General features: G+C 44.9%; 1 long non-coding RNA gene and 1 other non-coding gene across 4 annotated transcripts; both read left to right on the top strand.

The window, feature by feature from the left end:
* The first annotated feature begins 12,092 nt into the window (after window positions 1-12,092).
* On the top strand, window positions 12,093-16,355 carry LOC125917344 (uncharacterized). Of its 3 annotated transcripts, none has more exons than XR_007456159.1 (3): window positions 12,093-12,190; window positions 13,883-14,033; window positions 14,990-16,355. It is a non-coding gene; the product is annotated as an uncharacterized LOC125917344 (long non-coding RNA). The 3 variants fall into 3 exon arrangements; XR_007456161.1 differs by lacking the exon at window positions 12,093-12,190 and adding an exon at window positions 12,363-12,431; XR_007456160.1 differs by lacking the exon at window positions 12,093-12,190 and adding an exon at window positions 12,449-13,679.
* On the top strand, window positions 12,550-12,713 carry LOC125917345 (U1 spliceosomal RNA). The gene has a single exon (XR_007456162.1). It is a non-coding gene; the product is annotated as a U1 spliceosomal RNA (small nuclear RNA).
* Window positions 16,356-17,202: the final 847 nt, after the last annotated feature.

The raw sequence follows: 17,202 nt of genomic DNA, 5'->3' as shown, positions 1-17,202 counted from the left end.
CATCTCATTTCTATCCTGAACCCAACCTGCAAGGGAGTCTGAGAAATACAGTTTTTTCAGTTTTTCAACCTCTTCAGCTAAGAGGATGGAATAGATTTTAAGTGAATCAATCTACATTTAAAATTATTTTAAATCCCACCTACACCCTCCACACTAAGTGTGAAGCCTGCTTGGGATACACTCTCTCTCTCTCTGTCTGACCCTTCCTTGTTCACGCTGTCTCTCAAAAAAAAAAAAGAAAAGAAAAGAAAAGAAAAAAGATAGATAGATAGATGGATAAATAAATAAATATTTTAAATTAAAAAATTAAATTAAAAAGCAAAACAGAAACCACACAGTGAAGTGGTGGAAGTAATACTATGACAGGAATCCCCAATACAACACCAATTACTGCGGATTATAATGGGTCCAATTTTCTCAGATTGGATCAAAAAAATAACTTCCAGATATAGCAGTATATTAGAAAAGGGTTAAGTATTAAGAGTATGAAAAATCTATGCCCGGCCAATTGTAAACAAAAGGATAAAAGAGTGAAACATGAATATCAGACAAGGGTAAAAAGCAAAGAAAGTTTTAAATTAGATAAAGGGGTAATATCCTGGCATCTATAAGTACCCGTAATTTACTCTCTTTTTTTTTTTTTTCCCCTTGAACCAACCTTTCCGGGTGGCCAGATCAGAACATGTGATGAAGGGAGGAAATCTACGAGAATTTTTCTTTTTCTTTTTTTTTTTTTTTTGCTTCTATAGAGGTCTGTGTCAGGCAGAAAAATGTAAAAGCAAGATTCAATCCTTGCCCTTTTCCAGGGACTCAAAAGAGACATAGAGGGAGAGAAACTCAGTTATCGCCCAGATCTTCTGGAGTAAGTTAGACACACCAGTCCAGCCTCCTGAACCGTCACTGGGTCCTGACCACCTATTTGGGGGAGAGAACTGGTATTCATCTCAAAGTTTGGAAGAAAGGGTCTGGGAGCCACCAAGCAATGGGTGGGCAAAGAGAATGTGTCAGCAAGTGAAAATCAACTTTCCATGGGTCCACGGCAGATATGGACCAGAGACCAGAAACAACATGAATCTCTGATGTTTTTCTACAGAGTTCTGTTATCAACTTGTAAAGAGCCGACTTCAGAATTAGACTTTTCCAAATCCTATATTTGGATTTGGCTATGAAGCCAAAACTTCACAGCATTGCCGGACATTAAATCTCCTATGCAAGCCTTTGCTCTGGGTGTCTTTTTTGTTTTTGTTTTTTTTTTTATTTTTTTTATTTTTTTTATTTTTTTTTTTCAACATTTTTTATTTATTTTTGGGACAGAGAGAGACAGAGCATGAACGGGGGAGGGGCAGAGAGAGAGGGAGACACAGAATCGGAAACAGGCTCCAGGCTCCGAGCCATCAGCCCAGAGCCTGACGCGGGGCTCGAACTCACGGACCGCGAGATCGTGACCTGGCTGAAGTCGGACGCTCAACCGACTGCGCCACCCAGGCGCCCCTCTTTTTTGTTTTTTGACCATGTTGTCCACAGTGAGTACTGTAAAAATCTAGTTTACCATTGCTTTTTCCAAGTCCTTCCGGTGACTCTTTCTGATTTGACCTAGTACAGCACATCTTGGGGGAGCATTGGTGGTTCAGTGGTGGAGGCCTGGGTTCAATTCCCAGCCAGTGCAGTGTGTTCAGCAGTTTTACTTTGAACTGTCTGTCTGTTGCTCAGGCAAGTTAGGTCCCTCTGGGCTTCTGACCTTCAGGGAACAGCTGCCCCATTAGGGGAGGAAAGTGGGTTATTTCCGGGGCAGAAGACGTTGAGGAATTTGTGTGAACAGGGACTTTGGAGAAGGTATGTCCTTCACGCGCGGGTGTGTCTGACGGGTCTGTCTCTGACGTTTTTGCATCTTTGGGTCTAAAGCCAGTGTTCCTTTTATTCTTTCTTCTGGTGGTCCCTGGAATGCATAGAGTCATCTGGTCACTGATACACATGCTGGACTTGGGCAGACCATTGGGCCACGTCTCACTATGGAGTGGGGATCAAGAAATGAAATTCCCAAATTGAGACAAGCCGCAGGGAGGGCTAGGCAGACACCCCAGTGGAGAGGAAGAAATGAGGGGCCCCAGGAAGGAGGAGACTTGTGGGGAAGAATCCACAGGGTGATGAGGGGAACTGGGTAGAGGTGGGCTTCAGTCTTTGATGGTCTTGGTAGAATCAAGGATGAGTCCCCGAGTGTAGAGCAGCATGTACAATAAAGTCATTTTCACTACTATTGTTTTATAGTCTGTCCGGGAAAAATCTATTTAGTGCATCGTTTTTATGCTTATTGGTAAGCAGCACGGTGGGGGAGGGGGGCGGGCGGGAAGCCGTGATAATCATCAGCTCTGGAGTTTTGGAGGAGGAGACTCTGGAAAAAGAAAACCCAGGGATCATCAGGTTTGCCTACCCCTGTTTTCATCTACTATTTTCCTCAACAAACCTTACGTAGGGTCCCAGATCTCAAACTGCCCCTGCCACATTGGCAAATTGAATATGTGCCACTGATCATTTCTTTCTTGAAGGGATAAGAAATGGTAGAGCCGGTGCTGTGGGAGTGAGATGCAAGAACAGAACTTACATGCTTTTCTCCATCATGTCTCACTGCTACCTCTGAACATCAGCCTTCCACACACACCAGTTCAAAAAGGCCTTCAGTCTCTATGGAGGGTTAGAAGTCTTTTATAATTCCTGTAAGGCATGTTTCTTCCTTCCTTCTATAATTCCACCAGGGTTGATTTTTGAGGAGCTGGTCAGCAAGCCCGGACCAGTTCAACATCCTGGATCATTTGTCTGGTTTTGGTATCGTTAGAGTAGGCAGGTAGTTAAGTTCTAACAGGACACCTGGAGGTCAGCAAAGGGGAAGTGCTGGCCAGCTGTCAGGGAGGTCAGAGGCCTGTCCTGGCAGCGGCAGTCCACAAGAAGCCGGATCAAACCAGATAGGCCCAAGATGGTGGGAGCCAGGATGGGAAAATTGAGGGGGGGGGGGGGAAAGGAAACCCTGCTTCTGGACCAAACAGTAAATATTCCGCCCCCCTAGTCAATAACTGTCAATGAAAGAGAGAAACCCAACCCCCAGGGTGTGGCAGTTCACCTGGCTCTGGCTCTCACTCCCCTCCGCTGTCACTCTCCCTCTGTCACTAGCACTCTCACTGGCGCTCTTTGTCTTGAGCTCAAGTTCGGCTGCTCTCATATCTCCAGGAGTGTAATTTTGCTTCTGTTACTCATCTGTTGTGCTACATGTCTGTTCTTGAATTCCTTCTCCTGGCAAGACCAAGAACCTTTGGCAACTCCTTCAGGTTCTGGCTGGATTGAGGAGGCCCCAGGACCCCGGGTCTCCCCAGTTCACCCGGCAATAGTATATTAAAAAACAAAAACAAAAACAAAAACAAAACGGGCCCAAAATGGCATCACTTGGGTTAAGGCCCCAAGTCAGTAAGACAGGACTTCCCACCTAACCTAACTGCAGTTTCAACCTCCCAGAAATGTAACCTTTAACATTGTAACCGTCAACATGGAATTTCCTGGTCGATACTAGGAACTTTACTGGTACACTCCTCCCTCTTCCCCTTAGGAGGGCAGCCTTGCCTAAATCATGCATTTCTCCCTAATAAGTTCCTTTCTTCTTTGATTTTTATGCCCTTTCCGCCTTTAAAAACCTTTCTGCCTGTTTAACTTCCCGCGGAATTCCCCTGTACTTGCTAGATGGGCTGCTGCCTGATTCATGAATCATTTAATGAAGCCAATTAGATCTTCAAATTTACTAGGTTGAATTGGGTATTTTTAAGAGATTTGGTGCAGCATAGGGATCCAAAGCGTACTTCTGATGGCATTCGGGGACAATGAGAAACAGGCATGGTGCCTTGTGAGCTCACTGCCTTTCTCGCCACTTCTGAGGACTACTGGTAAGTCTGTCTTGGCTTGAGCTCCGCTTTTGTGTGTGTGTGCGAGCTATTGATCTAACTGGTTTCCCAGTCTAGGGGTCGTGGGGTAGTGTAGACTGACGGGAGGTTCCGACAGAGCGGCAGTCCTTAGCCCTTCGTTCAGTCCACAAGTACACGTTGGAGTCCTGTCTCCTTTTCCAGTCCACAGTCTCCATTTACTGGAGTCTACTGGTTTAGTCCATGTTGGGAATCGCTGGTGGTGTGCAGGGCCTTCTCTTTGCCAGTAATATCTTTTGGTTACTGCTGGTGTGTTGAAGTGACTACGTTGGTCTTGTTTTGTGTGAACAGGGCTTAGCTAATAGGATCCTTAAATTCTAAAGAGTCAAGCACGCCACCTTCTGGCACACCTGCTTACTTTATGTCTAAAAACTATGGTGCCAGGAGCTGTGCATATCTGTCGAAATGGCGAAATTTTACTAAAAACAACTTGGAATTACAATGGCCACGACGGGGAACATTCCAAGTAGATAAGACAATTTAAGAAGTGCACTTAAAAGTAAAGGTTCTCAAATTAAACAGAATGGGATAACTGTGTTAATTGGCAAGAAAAACCTCCAGAAGCCTTCCAATTCATTGAAAGATTCATTGCAGAAGGCTAATGGAGAAAAAGGATGTAAGAGGTACCTAAAACAAAAGACTGTAACACTGATGTGACTCCTTTTGCTCCCCTCTGTCCTCCTTTGAGGACTCATTCTACTGATCCTCTGTCCCAATTGCTTTTCCACTCGGAAAAGACCACACAACTGTAAGCCAAAGCCTTCCGAGTTAATGGCCTTACAGATACTCCTATACCTACCTTCAAAGGAGGGCCCCTGTGGGCCCCTCCCAGAGTTGATGAAACTGTGAGGGATTTTCTGGTAAACTGCTATATAATTCTTTAAATAGGCAAGGGGAAACTGGTAGATTCTGAGGATACTGCAGAGGGAGGGGGTCCTGAAAAAACTGGCAGAAGCCAGTGAAGAGCAAAAATTCTTTTTTTTTTTTTAAATTTATTTATTTTGAGAGAGACAGAGACAGTGTGAGCAGGAGAGGGGCAGAGATGGGGAGAGAGAGAGAGAGAGAGAGAGAGAGAATCCCAGCGCAGAGCCTGATGGGGGGTGGGGGGCTCAAACTCACAAAACCATGAGATCATGACCGGAGCTGAAACCAAGAGTCGGACGCTTAACCGACTGAGCCACCCAGGTGCCCCCAGAGTGAAAATTCTTACCAGAATCAGTTCTGGATCTCTATCTGTAGTGCCCAACTAAGAAAAATAAAGTTTCACATTGTCCCTTTCTTTTCAAATCCAAACCCATTATATTGATCCTTTCTGTCCCACGGATAGCTATCGTCTTCCTGTTTGTCTGATTTTGCATTACTGGGCTAGGCTTTCTGTCTGCCTGGAACATGCAAGTCGTTGGCTCTTTGTTTTGGCTATCTTTGAGAGTGACTCTGGATTTTGGAAAGGCTCGAACACACAAACCCCAAGTTCATGACCTGAGCTGAAGTCAGACGCTTAACCGACCGAGCCACCCAGGCACCCCAAGGTTGATGGTTTAATTAAAACGGACACATCTTTAGAGTTATCAGCATTAAATATAAAACTTTTGCTCTACTGGAGTAAAATCAACTTTAGCCAAATAAATTCATGTTGTGTCTACTTAAGTAGTTTTCTTTTTGGTAACCTAAAACCTTACAGTTTTGCTAAGTTGGGTTAAACGATAAGTTAAACTCATTAAATATCTAGACCATTTCCAAATAAGACAAAATACCAAAACATTAATGACTAAATAATAGGTTTATCTACTTTTGGCTTCTTATTACAGAGAAACTAAAAGATACTTAAATGTGTTAGTGCCACATTAGGAAAATTTAAAAAGGCAAGTGCTTCTGGAAAGTGTAAAATACATTTATAAATTTGCAAATCTAAAGAATGCTGGTGATGCAGGCAGGCTGGGTCCGGAGACCTCGGGGAGGGTCCCACAGGACTAGCCAAGGACTAGCCTTGGTTTCACGAAGGATCGAGATCAAACAGGAGCCAGAGAAAGTGAAAATAAAGTTTATTGAACAGGGTGAGCGACAGATGGAGACTAGCAGACCAAGTGTCTGGGAGACTCAGAAAGACTTCTGAGACTTCAGTAAAAGAGAAAAAGTCTCGTTGTTGCTTGGGGCTAGGGGTTTATGTTGGAGAAGAGTGGAGAGTACATGTTTCTTCAGGAATCCAAGGTAGGGTCCAAACAAAGGTGACTGCCAGGCGAACAATAGGAGTTATTCCATAAATTCCCGAAGGCAGGGCTATTGACGCCAGCATCAGCTAAGGTTTGTTGGAAGCTAATGTCCTGGAACATGTTTGGGCTCTGGCTCTTCTCGGGTGTTAACAGGTATTTGGGGCCTAGGACAAAACTCAGAGGATGATTAACTTTCTTGCTTCCCCCTTGAAGTGGAAACATGGCTTCTTTGGCTTATTCAGAGGCAAAATATGGAACATGAGGAAGTGGGGCCCAAGCAGAAAAACAGCAGAGATGGAAGCCTTTCTAAATTTTTTTTTATGTTCTTATTTTATTTAAAGCAGTTGTTTGGGGGTGCCTGGGTGGCTCAGTCGGTTAAGCGGCCGACTTTGGCTCAGGTCACGATCTCGCGGTCTGTGAGTTCGAGCCCCGCGTCGGGCTCTGTGCTGACAGCTCAGAGCCTGGAGCCTGTTTCAGATTCTGTGTCTCCCTCTCGCTGACCCTCCCCTGTTCATGCTGTCTCTCTCTGTCTCAAAAATAAAATAAAAACGTTAAAAAAAAATTTTTTTTAAAGCAGTTGTTTTAACGTTTACTTCTTTTTGAGAGAAAGAGACAGAGCGTGAGTGGGAGAGGGGCAGAGAGAGAGGGAGACACAGAATGTGAAGCAGGCTCCGGGCTCTGAGCTGTCAGCACAGAGCTGACACGGGGCTCGAACTCACGATCTGTGAGAACATGACCTGAGCCGCTCAAGGGAAATGGAGCCTGTCTAAAATGCAAGACAATAGCCACAGACTCTATAAAGATGATGACACAGGTGGTGAAATCCCATTCTGCTTCTGCAGAGAATGGCCCCACGTTGCCAGGATTTTGTCATCCTAACGCCCCATCACATGCCAGGCAATCTGCTCCTGAATCAGAAAAAGTAAGGTTGAGTGAACAACGGCTGTGAAGTACGAGAACATTTGGGGCCAGTGGAAAACCAAGACGGCCAGTTTGTTCTTCCGGGCTCTCTGACAAATCCTGTATTTTGGTTTTTGTATTCCTTCACCTACCATAGTGTGGGGAGACTTGTATAAAATTGCAAAATTAGTCTACCAGCAATGTCTGACCAGTCAGGTCTGTAATCCTGGAAAAGCTATTTTTGTTCTAAAGGCCTCAAACCTCCCTCTGGACCCTTTGAACACCTGCAGCTGGACTTCATCCAGTTGCCACCTAGTACAGGTCATCAATATATTCTCGCCCTGGTATGTTACGTTTTCCAGATGGGCTGATGCCCCCACAGTAAGAAAAAAAGCTGTTACAGAGTGTGTTTCCGGGGGGCCTGGGCGGCTCAGTGGATTAAGCGTCTAGACTCTTGATTTAGGCTTAGGTCATGATCTCACGGTTGGTGAGTTCGAGCCCTGCATGGGGCTCTGCACTGACAGTGTGGAGCCTGCTTGGGATTCTCTCTCCCCCTCGCCCTCTGCCCCTCCCCACTCATGCTTGCTCACGCTCTCTCTCCAAATAAATAAATAAACTTAAAAAATTTAAAAAAGAAAGGAAGAAAGAAAGTGTGTTTTCCACTTGCCGTGTACCCCCCACAATCTCCGTATCACTGGAAAAATACAAACCTTAACGAAAACCTTGCAGACTTCTCAGAATTCTGTCAGTGTGTAACCTTATGTTGTTCCCTTGTCACCTCGTGCTAGGATTACCAGCTGCTGTAAGTCTGTAGTGTCTTCTGCTCAGGCACATCTATCATCAGTAGGTTAAAGAAGACTTCCCAGATCCCAATTTAAAAGATTCTGTTGGTCACAGTCTGTGTAGCCCGGTGACTGGGTATTCTGGAAATGTCATCAGAGGAAGACAGCCCGTGAGCCTCATTCGGAGGGATCTAACCAAGTGCCCCTGACCACAAATACTGCCACAAAACTGGGAAGCATGGACCCTTGGGTACACATCACACAGCTAAAAAACGTTCCACCTGATACCTGGGCCTGTGTAGATGCTGGAGACTTTCAAATCAAAGTGATGAAAAGAAGCAGTTGACTTTGAGGTAGACTGCTCCCACCCAAGACAACAGATCAAGATTTCATACTTGAACTAAACATGAAACCCTTTCTCCTTTCCTTTCCTTTCCTTTACTCTGGCATTGGCCTGGAAAGATAACACCTTCATCTTTATCCCCCAGACCATTGCTAACGGGGGGGGGGAACCTCTGGAACTTAGAACAACCTTTTATTTAAGTCTGGGACAAAATCTCATTCTGCCCCTAGCTTGTCACAAGCAAAATGAGACATCTCATTGGCCGAATCCCTGTTTACATTGTGAGTTAGAGAGGACCTACCAGGAGGCTTTCATGAGTCGGGATTCACTCTTACTGGCAGATCCCTGCTCCCTGACAAGGGATAAAAATAAATGAGGCTATCTATGATCAGGAACTTCTTAATTCTTAAAGTTATTGCAGAATCTGCTAAAGCAGTAATGGCCCAGCAAAGATCCTTAGACTCTCTGGCCAAAGTTGTTCTTTAAAAAAAAAAAAAAAAAAAAAAAAAAAAAATTAATGTTTATTTATTTTTGAGAGAGACAGAGCGTGAGTGGGGGAGGGACAGAGAGAGGGGGAGAGCCAGAATCTGAAGCAGGCTCCAGGCTCCGAGCTGTCAGCACAGAGCCAGACGCGGGGCTGGACACGGGGCTCGATGCGGGGCTCGAACCCACGGACCGCAAGGTCATGACCGGAGTCGAAGTGGGACGCTCAACCGACTGAGCCACTGGGCCACCCAGCCACCCCCAAAATGGTTCTTGATAATAAAATAGCTCTTGATTATTTTTTAGCGGAGCAAAGAGGTGTCTGTGCTGTGGCCAGCACCACCTGCTACACCTGGATTAACACCTCTGGGCCAGTGAAAACTCAAGATATGTTTTCCGCAACACCCTCCCCTCCCCCTCTTCTTAGCAGAGGTCCTGTGAGCACATGGCAAGAGGGGGCTGCCTATAAGCCATGACAAGAGGCCTCAGAAGGAAGCTGTAGGGAAGGCTAAACTCTTTCCCCTACCCTCTTAAGGTCTCAGGCTGGGCCTCAGCATTAAGTTGGCATAAAACAGATTAGCAGGAGAAGAACATAGACATCCTTCCCATGCACATGGGAGCTTTCAAGGAAGAAGAAAGAGCCAAAAAGTACTTAGACCTAAGTGGTCATGTACTAGGTGCGGCAAAGAGTAGTAATTATGAAAAGGAACCAAAATATACGAGGAGGCAAAAGACAGATCAGGGTTATTTTAACAAGGTCTGTTTGTATAGATTTCTCTCAGCCTCGACTTCCTAAATCTGGTGACAAGAACCTTTCTCTCCTCCTGGTATAGGGAGGGCATCTTTCCCATGGCAATTTTATCTTCTGCTCTTAGGAAGAGGAAAGGAGGTCAGAGCACTCTTGCATCTGTTTTTCGAGCATGCCCTTCGCTGAAAATAATCCTTAAGCCAAAGTGGCCTATTTGGGGGTAGCATATTTGGCCAGATTCGAAACCTACCCTGATGGCACCTGGATCTTGGACTTCCCACCCTCCAGAACTGTGAGAAATAAATGGCTGTTGTTTAAGGCAGTCTGTGGTGTTCTGTTAGAACAGTCTGAGCATGCCAGTACACCCATCCACAATGCCAGGACTTGGTAATTGATAATTTCCCTCGTGTTTGTTCCTGCTTCCAACTTAGGACCAACCAGAGAAAGCCAGGTATGCACCCCCACCGACCTCACAGGATACCTCTAAATTCTAGTAAGTCAGTGTGAAAATTAATAACGGGAAACCTCACTAGAATGGAGTTGGGAGGCCAGAAGGGGGAGCTATAGCACTCAACACGAATTAAAGGAAGAATTGCCAATTGTAGACCCCAACAGAAGAATTCTCAACGGGAAAGAGTCATCAATGACAGGCCCCAATAGGAAGAAGAATGTATATTGCATCTCCTACAAGAAATTGAGGACCACCCCCACCCCCTCCCCACCCCCCCCACCCCCCCCCACCCCCCCGCGGAGGGAGCCAATGAGAAACAGTCATCACCCTGAACTCTTGCTTTTCTCCAATGGACTTTACTTCAAAACAGCCTCTCTCAACTGCCTCCTTCTCCTCCATCTAGTGATATTCCCCTCCTTTGTTTATTCAGCTTGCCTGTGGCTCTGCCATAGCATGAATGTCCTGGATTGCATTTCTCTGCTGTTCCCAAATAAGCCCATTTTTGCTGGGAAGATAACTTTTATTTTTAAGGTTAATACCTGCCTACAGCTTACCCATGCCAACGGCCTCCAATCAGGGCACACCTGAAGCCTTCCCATTTTTCTACTGTAAAGTTCTCCCACTCCTCTGCCTTCCTTTCATTTCAGTCTCTGCAAAAACGCAAGCCCTGCATAAATAAGCCTTTGCTCTTCTTGCTTGGCTTTTGCTTTTTAACAGGAGCGTCACTGTAGGGTTGGCAAGGACTCCCTCCTCGACTAACTTAAGTCAGGCTCCTGGGGCCCTCAGTTAGTCCTAGTCCTCAGCCTTCCAAGCCCAGTTCCAGCAAGAATCCCCCCATCCTTGATATCTAAACAAGTTCCTTGTAGCAATTTTCCAGTCACTGACTCCCTCACTCTTTCCTTCGGCTGTAAATCCACAGTTCTCCTTGCCGTCTTTGGGAGTTGCCCTCAGTTTTATATTGAAGTTTGTTTCCCCGACTGCAGTACCTAAAGCCAAATCTCTCCAGGCAATCCCTTACAGGCTGATGCCACGTCTTTCCTCTCAGGCTGTTAGCGAGTCCAAGCTCCTCCTGCTCCCTGTGTGACAGGCAAATGGAGAGGCAAGATGTGGGGACAAAGAAAGTGACTTTATTCAGAAATCCAGCAAACCGAGGAAATGGTGGACTATTCTCCCAAAGAACCATCTCCTCTTGGCATGAAATCCAAGTTTCTTTTATGTTGGCAAAAGGGGGAAGTGGGAGGGGGCTGGAGTCAAAAGGTGGCTGACATCTGCAGACATCTGAGGGAGGCCGTGTAGGTTTTTTGTCCTTGGTCAGGTGATCTCTGTGTACAGGAATCTGGTCATGTCGATCCTGTACATCTTAAACAGAGCATAGTCCTTTCTGTACCTACTTCCTTGTCTCCTCAGGTGAGGTAGATTTCAGGTGCAAAGCAGCTTTTGCAAATCTTAGCTGTCACATGCCCAGTGTAGAGCTAAGCAAGCAGATAATTCTAAGCTGTAAGATGCAGCAGCAAGGGAAATAGAAGCAATATGGAGTCGGACATGGTGTTTCTGTTACAAGGCTGGTCAGATTCTCCGGAAAGTATTTCTTCACTCGCACGTGGACAGTGCGTCTGGCTGCCAGGATTCAGGGAATGGGGTCTGGATCAAACTTGATTCACATTCAGTTGCGACACTGTCACCTAATCCCTGTTGCCATGTCCTTCAGTGGCCTCAGTGGCCACAGAGCCCTTGCCTTACCGTTTCCAGAGGAGAACTTTTCAGTAAATGTTTTGTGATTTGAGCAACAGAATAGAATCTACTTTTAATGTTCACATAGCCTTGAAGCTGGGTTTCCAGCCTGGAACACCAATAGGGGTAAAAACAGAAGGGTTGGTTTGCAGTCACCTGGCTGTTGTGTCTAGTTTCATAAATTCAGTTTCTTTCGATACCGGATAGCTTCAAAAATTTTTTGAAATGCATCGCAGAGGTAACTCACCGAACTTGAAAGGAACCCTTTCCTTTGTAGTCCTAAATGTTGCGCCCTACACATTGAAAGGTAATTTTTTTTAATGTTTATTTACTTTGAGAGAGAGAGAGAGAGAGAGAGAGAGAGCGCGCGAGCGCGCACACATGTGCGCTTGTGAGTAGGGGAGGGGCAGAGAGAGACGAAGCGAGAGAACCCAAACCAAGAATCAGACCCTAAGGGGACTGAGCCACTCAGGCGCTGCAAAAGGCCTTATTTATTTAAAGAAAGGTACACAGGCGCCAGCAGCCTGCCAGACAGGTTCCCCGCCGGCCGGAGGTTCAGAACTCACACCCTCTGCCCCAGCAGGTGGGCACTTGGAGGAAAAGAGGGACAAGCCAATTTCACCCTCCTGAGGGTTGGCTGGCTATATTGAGGAGGGGGCAAGGGCGAGGCATGGGCTGGAGGGAAGGCGCGTTCCCGTGACGTCACGGATAGGGCGTGTGCTATGTAAATACGGGAGCGCAGGGGCTGCTGTTTCGGTAACTACGGCTTAAATAGCGTATGACCTCGCGTGCTGTGGGAGCCGTTTCAGGACTGTTGGTTGCAAGTGCGTGTGTTGCGTGTGTGGAAGTCCTAGGGAGGTTCGGGGGTGTGTGGACGGAAGTGACCGTGTGTAGAGAGTGTCATGCGTGAGAGGGTGTAGTGGGGCGGAGGAGGTGGAAGTCATACTTACCTGGCAGGGGAGACACCATGATCAGGAAGGTGGTTTTCCCAGGGCGAGGCTTATCCATTGCACTCGGGATGTGCTGACCCCTGCGATTTCCCCAAATGTGGGAAACTCGACTGCATAATTTGTGGTAGTGGGGGGCTGCGTTCGCGCTTTCCCCTGATTCTTCATGGTGGCAAAGACAGAGAAGAGAGTGCTGTTCTGAGGTGTGGTGTTTTGGCTTAATCAAGCTGGTTTGGTGTGGTTTTTCCGCTTCTATGTGTTGCTACGGTTCCTCGCGAGCTTTTTACCTTTTTGAGTTTTGCGTTTGTTTTATTTCGTGGCTTTACGTATTGGTGTTTTGGGGTACGGAAGTTCTGTACTCCTGCGTGTACATTCAGGGCAAAGGTGTGTTTGTTACGAGTATAACATGTGTGAAGGCACCGTAGTGCACGCAGTTCGCATGAACGGGTGTGATTTTTCGTAGGTGCTTTTTTTTTTAGTTTACAGGCTGAAAGGAACTCTTTGTGGGTGGTTCGTGCTGCGTAGGCCAAGGCCGTGGTGCACACACTTCCAAAAGCTAGGGAGAAACTGCCTGTACCGTGGTCCGGCTTCGTTTCCGTATGTAACATGTTTAGGCTACGCGAGGAAACAGCTTTGAATTTTACACGTTATATTCTCTGCAAATCAGAACCGCAGTCAGACCTGAATCTTGGCCGGAAGCCTTGTGATCCAACCAGAAACCTACAATAGACAGTCTTGGGAGTGAAAGGTGACCAGTTTCTCCTCTTGTGAGAGGCTGCAACGAGGCTGCCTTGCTGCGTCCTACTCTTTAAATACCTAACCTTGCCTAAGACTTCATTTTTTAAGCGTTAGTTTCCTTGTTTGGTGTCTGTCTTGCTTTTACGCCTTAAAGCCGTTACTAGCCAATTCCAGAGACACCACCCACTCATCCTTCCCACCCCAAAGCAGCTTTTTCTATTTCTGGCTTTGGTTTTCCCTTCCTTCCATCTCTTCTCTCAGGCTCTTTCTTGATACCTTTTATAGACACGAAAACACTAGCTCGCTCTCAGCCTCCAGTTTGCACCTGACACTCTTCAGTAGTGTGGCAAATTAGGAAACTTCCTTAATAAGAGGGCAGCAAGAATTGTAAGTAACTTTTTTTTTTTTTTTTTTTTTTTTTTTTTAGCTCTCAAGTAAGTAATTTTAGATTTTCCCTGTCTGAAAATGCAGTTGCGGTGGTATATCCAACTCCGGTTTATAAGAAAACCAACCAGGTCCAGTGTTGACAGTCGTGCACATTTTGCCAATTCCCAGGATGTCTTCTTAACTTGCTCACTTCTGATCCACAGTTGTCCTGGCAAATAGAAACTACTTGGCCAAAAACAAACGGCAGGGCCATGGCGGGAAGAACCATCAAGCCTCCCTGGTGGCTACCTCAGGAACAGCATTCAGAAACTGCTGAGACCACTGGAGAGACTAGGAGCAGGAGTTGAGTTGGAGGTAGGGAGTAGAGTTGGGGAAGGGGTTGTATGCAAACAAGGGCAGGTCCAAAGAAGACTAAAAAAGTACACTGGAATGCGTCTCGAGTATTGAGAACACTGAAAGTAGAAGTCGTAGGTCCTACAGACTGACCTAGTTTGATGAAGAGCCCTGAATTTCTCTCCAACAGTGGGATAAACAAATACAAAATATCTGAACCAAGACTGAAGTCAACTTGCAGTGCCTTACTGATGAGAAAACTTGGGTTTCTAGAGTGCTTAACAGATTTCCCCCGTCTCCGTTGTCAGCACTGTTATGCTCCCTGACGGAGGAGTTTCTGAGCAGACAGCAATGACCGATACCAGTGCTTGGATATTGGTTGCCAAGCCTATCAAACACCGAGGTTATTACGAAGACGTTAGGTTCAGTCTGTGGTGAGGAGCACCACCTCTGGGAGGCCTCCCTTCCAGTCCTGGCTCCACCACTTGCCTTTTGTTTGACATTCAACCAACCCCTTCTATTGCTAGGCCAATTTTGCAAGAAAAATATGAAAATAATAATATTAAGCAACTCATAGAGAAATTATTGCATAGAATACGTGAGATAACCTAATAGCACACCTAGCATAGTGTACGGTTTACAGTAAATACGTCCTAATAGGAAACTACCCAAGAGAAGCTTTTTAACCCTTAATTACGAAGTGTAAAGTGTATAGACTTCTGCTTCACACTTTTTGTAACATTTGAGTGAATCTTGTATTTGTGAGTGTAACATCCATTCACGAAATAAATTAGTATTAAAAAATTAAAAATTTTAAATGGAATTTATACAACACGTGCCCACCAAGGGACTTGTTTATAGCAACTTTGTTTATAGCAGTCCCCCAAACTGGAAACATATCAAATGCCCATCAAGAGCTGAATGGATGGGGGGGTGCCTGGGTGGCTCAGTCAGTTAAGTGTCTGACTTTGGCTCAGGTCATGATCTCGCAGTTCCTAAGTTCAAGGCCCCCACATCCGGCTCTGAGCAGAGCAGATGAGCAGAATGGATGTTCTTCCGGATCCGAAGATTCGGTGTCTCCCTCTGTCTCGGCCCCTCCCCTGCTTGCACTCAGTCTCTCTCTCTCTCTCAAAAGAAATAAATGTTAAAAGAATTTTTGGAAAAAAAGATGAGTGGCTATAATTGTGGTATATTCATTCAAAAAAATACTACTCTTCAATGGAATGGAACAGATTCCTGATATGTGGCAACAATAAAGATGAACCTCAAAAACAGCATGTTGAGTGATAAAAAGAATACATACTCTGTGGTTCCATCCATGTCAGTGTCTAGAACAGGCAAAACTAAGTGATAGTGACAAAACTAGATCACTGATTGCCTGGGACAGGAGGTTGTGTGGGGGATTGGCTGCAAACGGGCACAAGAAGACATTTTGGAGCAATAGAAATGTTCTTTGCTCTTGAACAGGGTAGTGGTTGCCTGGGTGCATCCAACTTGTCAAAACTCATCAAACTTGAAATGGATCCATTGTATTATTTACAAATTACACCTTAAGACATTTGGTTTTAAAAACAAATCATTCCAATTTTAGTGTCTGAAGTGCAATTAATTAGTATTAGCCTTGGAAAGTTCTTTTAGAAAACTGTCACTCATGTAGTGAACAATCCCTCCATATTTGTTTTGTATCTTTTTCTTCCGTGAAATTCATGCCCTATTAAACTCAATACTTTCAAATAAAAATAGGCTCTATAAGAGCTCAGTTTTTTATAAAAGAATATTTGTAAATATATCCTCCCTATAGGTTTATCAAATATGACTCCATTAGTAATTACCTAATGCATACAAAATTATTTTTTATTTTAAGCTGTTTCAAAATTTTACATACACATATTTTGTACGTCATTTGCATTTTACCATTTGTGTAATTTTACCATGTATAGCTTTTGCAAAAAATTTAGAACAACTTAAAAATAGATTTGAGGGAAAAATATGTAAAGATGTTAGAAGTAGTTAATTCCAGCTGGTGGGATAAGGATGAATGCTTATCTTCTTCTGTTTGTTTGTTTGTTTCATGCCCGAGGTGGGGCTTGATCTCAAGACCCTGAGACCAAGAGTCGCATGCTCTATGGACTAAGCCAGCCAGGTGCCCCTATTTTTCATAGTTTTAAACCTAAAAAATGAATGTCCTGGAAGTGAAAGAACAGAATAGATATGAAAGAGGTGTGGGGTAGGTGAGAGGAAAACATAAAGGGGAGGGAAAACCTGGTTCTGGCAGGAAGTGTGTTTAAGTTGGAGAGTTTGAGGGAGCACTTGTGGGCATAAGAAGGGTTTGCGGGAGGCAGTGGGGTCATAAGGATGTTCGGATAGTTTTATGCCTGTTGCATGGTTCCTCCTAGGTGTTTTTTCAAAAGAATTTGTATAGACTTAAATTTCTTGTCCAGCATTTTTAGCGGTTTTTAAAAGTAGGAGGAGTATAAACATTGTGGTTCTCAGCCTATCTTCTGGAGCCAGGATGTCTTCAGTCCAAATTCCTGCTTTCCAATCCCACTCACTGGCTGAGTGACTGGACAGGTTGCTTAATCTTTCCGGATCTCAGTTTTCTTACATGGAAAATGAGGACAGTGATATGAGGTGGGTCTGTTGAAAGGATTCAATGGTTGACTATGCCTGGGACAGGGTATCACCAATATCCCCTCAAGATCTCCACACCTCCTCCTAACCTCTTGCCCACGGCTACGCTATATGATGTCTAAATATGTGCAGCTGTGCAGCAGCATTATATTAAAAGTGTTTTGTTCTTGGGGTGCCTGGGTGGCTCAGTCGGTTAAGTGTCTGTCTTCAGCTCGGGTCATGATCTTGCGGTTCTGAGTGAGCCCAGCGTCAGGCTCTGTGCTGACAGCTCAGAGCCAGGAGCCTACTCCAGATCTGTGTCTCCCTTTCTCGCTGCCCCTCACCTGCAGGCACTGTGTCTCTCTCTCAAAAATGAATAAATATTAAAGGAATTTTATTTTAAAAAAGTGTTTTTTTATTTTGCTCTTAATTAGAAATGCTCTAGGCTAAAATGATACATTAATTAACTCAATTTAATATCATTGGAAGAATGTAAAGATAACAGTAGATCTTAAAATTGCAAATTGACCTCAACATAATGGAGAAATGCATGTGGAATATAAGAATATAAAATACCTAA

This window comes from Panthera uncia, unplaced genomic scaffold (genome assembly GCF_023721935.1).
Source record: "Panthera uncia isolate 11264 unplaced genomic scaffold, Puncia_PCG_1.0 HiC_scaffold_1732, whole genome shotgun sequence".
Lineage (NCBI taxonomy): Eukaryota > Metazoa > Chordata > Mammalia > Carnivora > Felidae > Panthera > Panthera uncia.
The sequence above is the reverse complement of the archived record's forward strand: the minus strand, read 5'-3'. Positions and strand labels throughout refer to the sequence as shown.